Source organism: Triplophysa rosa, linkage group LG22 (genome assembly GCF_024868665.1).
Source record: "Triplophysa rosa linkage group LG22, Trosa_1v2, whole genome shotgun sequence".
Lineage (NCBI taxonomy): Eukaryota > Metazoa > Chordata > Actinopteri > Cypriniformes > Nemacheilidae > Triplophysa > Triplophysa rosa.
Window position 1 is genome coordinate 2,349,843 of NC_079911.1, and position 4,625 is coordinate 2,354,467.

Sequence of the window (4,625 nt, forward strand, 5' to 3'; positions counted from 1 at the left end):
CTGCTCTCAGGGCAGGAGTAGTGTACAAGTCAGTTTTACAGTACAGCGTGCTGCTCTCAGGGCAGGAGTAGTGTACAAGTCAGTTTTACAGTACAGCGTGCTGCTCTCAGGGCAGGAGTAGTGTACAAGTCAGTTTTACAGTACAGCGTGCTGCTCTCAGGGCAGGAGTAGTGTACAAGTCAGTTTTACAGTACAGCGTGCTGCTCTCAGGGCAGGAGTAGTGTACAAGTCAGTTTTACAGTACAGCGTGCTGCTCTCAGGGCAGGAGTAGTGTACAAGTCAGTTTTACAGTACAGCGTGCTGCTCTCAGGGCAGGAGTAGTGTACAAGTCAGGAGTAGTGTACAAGTCAGTTTTACAGTACAACGTGCTGCTCTCAGGGCAGGAGTAGTGTATAGTCAGTTTTACAGTACAACGTGCTGCTCTCAGGTCAGTTTAGTCAGTACATACGTGCTGCTCTAGGCAGGAGTAGTTCGTTAGCAGTACAGAGCGGCTGTGTATGGTCAGTAATCATTAGGTCAGTTTTATCAGTGCTGCTAGTAGCAGCTATCAGTAGTTTTATTTACAGTACAACGTGCTGCTCTCAGGGCAGGAGTAGTGTATAGGTCAGTTTTACAGTACAGCGTGCTGCTCTCAGGGCAGGAGTAGTGTACAAGTCAGTTTTACAGTACAGCGTGCTGCTCTCAGGGCAGGAGTAGTGTACAAGTCAGTTTTACAGTACAGCGTGCTGCTCTCAGGGCAGGAGTAGTGTACAAGTCAGTTTTACAGTACAGCGTGCTGCTCTCAGGGCAGGAGTAGTGTACAAGTCAGTTTTACAGTACAGCGTGCTGCTCTCAGGGCAGGAGTAGTGTACAAGTCAGTTTTACAGTACAGCGTGCTGCTCTCAGGGCAGGAGTAGTGTACAAGTCAGTTTTACAGTACAGCGTGCTGCTCTCAGGGCAGGAGTAGTGTACAAGTCAGTTTTACAGTACAGCGTGCTGCTCTCAGGGCAGGAGTAGTGTACAAGTCAGTTTTACAGTACAGCGTGCTGCTCTCAGGGCAGGAGTAGTGTACAAGTCAGTTTTACAGTACAGCGTGCTGCTCTCAGGGCAGGAGTAGTGTACAAGTCAGTTTTACAGTACAGCGTGCTGCTCTCAGGGCAGGAGTAGTGTACAAGTCAGTTTTACAGTACAGCGTGCTGCTCTCAGGGCAGGAGTAGTGTACAAGTCAGTTTTACAGTACAGCGTGCTGCTCTCAGGGCAGGAGTAGTGTACAAGTCAGTTTTACAGTACAGCGTGCTGCTCTCAGGGCAGGAGTAGTGTACAAGTCAGTTTTACAGTACAGCGTGCTGCTCTCAGGGCAGGAGTAGTGTACAAGTCAGTTTTACAGTACAGCGTGCTGCTCTCAGGGCAGGAGTAGTGTACAAGTCAGTTTTACAGTACAGCGTGCTGCTCTCAGGGCAGGAGTAGTGTACAAGTCAGTTTTACAGTACAGCGTGCTGCTCTCAGGGCAGGAGTAGTGTACAAGTCAGTTTTACAGTACAGCGTGCTGCTCTCAGGGCAGGAGTAGTGTACAAGTCAGTTTTACAGTACAGCGTGCTGCTCTCAGGGCAGGAGTAGTGTACAAGTCAGTTTTACAGTACAGCGTGCTGCTCTCAGGGCAGGAGTAGTGTACAAGTCAGTTTTACAGTACAGCGTGCTGCTCTCAGGGCAGGAGTAGTGTACAAGTCAGTTTTACAGTACAGCGTGCTGCTCTCAGGGCAGGAGTAGTGTACAAGTCAGTTTTACAGTACAGCGTGCTGCTCTCAGGGCAGGAGTAGTGTACAAGTCAGTTTTACAGTACAGCGTGCTGCTCTCAGGGCAGGAGTAGTGTACAAGTCAGTTTTACAGTACAGCGTGCTGCTCTCAGGGCAGGAGTAGTGTACAAGTCAGTTTTACAGTACAGCGTGCTGCTCTCAGGGCAGGAGTAGTGTACAAGTCAGTTTTACAGTACAGCGTGCTGCTCTCAGGGCAGGAGTAGTGTACAAGTCAGTTTTACAGTACAGCGTGCTGCTCTCAGGGCAGGAGTAGTGTACAAGTCAGTTTTACAGTACAGCGTGCTGCTCTCAGGGCAGGAGTAGTGTACAAGTCAGGAGTAGTGTACAAGTCAGTTTTACAGTACAACGTGCTGCTCTCAGGGCAGGAGTAGTGTATAGGTCAGTTTTACAGTACAACGTGCTGCTCTCAGGTCAGTTTTACAGTACAACGTGCTGCTCTCAGGGCAGGAGTAGTGTATAGGTCAGTAATCATTAGGTCAGTTTTACAGTACTGCGTGCTGCTCTCAGGTCAGTTTTACTTTACAACATGCTGCTCTCAGGGCAGGAGTAGTGCATAGGTCAGTTTTACAGTACAGCGTGCTGCTCTCAGGGCAGGAGTAGTGTATAGGTTTGTAATCATTAGGTCAGTTTTACAGTACAGTGTGCTTATATGTATAACTTTTTTGAATTTCGTATCTTCATTTTTTTTCTTTCCAAGATAATGGAGAATATTTGGCTTGAAGGGACAAGGCGAAAGTTAAAGAAAGTAAAGGATGCCAGAGTCATTCAAGAGGTCATAGCTTTTTCTGGAGAGGAGACTGATTTCATGCAGGGTTACATTAAGAAACTGGAAGAGGAAACAAAAAGCATCTTCAGGTCCCCTGTGTCGACTTCTAAAGACTACTTTTACTTTGCATGTGAAGGATCTACCAAAGCAAGAGGGAAAAGCAAAGGAGAACCAACAAAGACAAGAGCTAATTCTTGCAACGCTTTCGTGTCGTTCAAAGTCATCAAAGATGGAAGTTTCACAGGTGCTGTGGTCAACAAAATGCTGACATGATGCGTGCATGAAAGAAGAGGATTGACGCAGAGTTATTAACCTTCATTGAAATATGGCTTGGTCAAGGACTGTCAATTTCAGAAACATTTTTAAAATGTGTGGACTGGGCAGAGCGTCATGGACATATGGACAAATATAATCTGAGATATTATGTTACACCTGAAGATATACGATTAATCAAGAAGACCAATATTGCTCTTATTTTTCCTGATGCCAAAGACTGTATTAGTGTGGACAAGCTAGTCACATCAGAGCTTCAGGGAAACATTTGCTACTATCAGCCTTTGAGTGCAAATCAACCACAAATAATTGTAGTGCAGACACCCTGGCAAAAAGATATACTGAAAGAACATCCCCATACCATGGTATTCATGGACGCTACTTACAAGGCCATGACATCGTATGGTTATGCATTTTATACACTTCTCTTGACCAACTCTATCGGAAGAGCAGTCCCATTCGCTTACTTTATTATTAGTGAGGAATCAGCGGACATACTTGCTCTTTGTTTGGAAAAGCTTGCAAAACACAACCCTGGATTTCTTCCCAGGTTTACGGTAGTTTTGGCAGCAACGTTTTCTGATGTTTTGATGTATTTCTATACAAACATGGCTATTGGATGGAAAATTGCATAAAGACAGCAAATTGTAAACTAACTTTTTACACAAGCTGTTCATTTTGACAAACTCTACAGATATTGACTTATCTTATTTCCTTCTCAATTCCTCATCATGTAGGTCGATAATGATTGACCGTGACCTTAAGGAACTCAATGCCATCAGAAGAGTTTTTCCTACAGCCAAGGTTCTTCTTTGTTGGTTTCATGTACTCCAGGTAGGTTTAAAGCAATACTTCATCCAAAAATGAAAATTCTGTCATCATTTACTCACCTTCGAGTATAAATTTCTTTGTTCTGATAAACACAGAGAAATATATTTGCCCCCATTGACTCCTATAGTAGGAAAAATGACTTCATATATTTTTTATTCTGTTTAACACCAAAGAAGATATTTTGAAGAATGTAGGACAGCAAACAGTTCTGGGGCAGTTTTGACAACCATTGTATTTTTTCCTACTATGGGAGTCAATGGGGGGCAAAATCTGTCCCGTTATAAGCATTCTTCCAAATATCTTTCTCTGTGTTCATCAGAAATTTATACAGATTGTGAACAACTCGAAGGTGAGTAAATGATGACAGAATTTTCATTTTTGGGTGAACTATCCCTTTATGCATCTTTTGTACTGTGAAAATCTTGGGCCTTTATTTAGCCTATTCATTTTTATAATAAAAATTGATTTCAAATTTAATTATAAAAATTATAACATCATGACTAGCTTTTGAATGTTTTTGTAGGCTGTGCATAGATGGATGGTCAGAAGAGATGGAGGGAACTTGCCAGTGAATCAACGAAATATCCCCCCTTTGTTATACATAGTATAGGTTTTCCCTGATTATTTTTTAGTTTATAGCCTATAAAATCTACAAATGTCTAAAGGTTTTTGCGTTTTTAAGTCATTTCATTCTTACAACTGTTGACCATTTCCTAACTTGATCTTTCATTTCATTGTTCAGTTACCTAGATGAACTGAAAGAAACTGGACGAATCAAAGGAGCGAACACTGAAGAGACCACTATTGCCGCCCATTCTATGATTGCAAAAGGCCTGGATGCAAAAGTGGAGATGTATGAAAATGGGGTGTGTTTGGTTCCACCTAATACAAGCACACAATCTCACAGAGTTGACTTGGTGATGCATAAATGCGATTGCAAAAGATTCCAATGTGGATGTGTG

The 4,625-nt window shown here is 43.2% G+C and overlaps 1 long non-coding RNA gene across 1 annotated transcript; it reads left to right on the forward strand.

Moving 5' to 3' along the window:
• The first annotated feature begins 3,097 nt into the window (after window positions 1-3,097).
• LOC130545929 (uncharacterized) lies at window positions 3,098-4,253 on the forward strand. The gene is made up of 3 exons (XR_008961731.1): window positions 3,098-3,382; window positions 3,570-3,666; window positions 4,187-4,253. It is a non-coding gene; the product is annotated as an uncharacterized LOC130545929 (long non-coding RNA).
• Window positions 4,254-4,625: the final 372 nt, after the last annotated feature.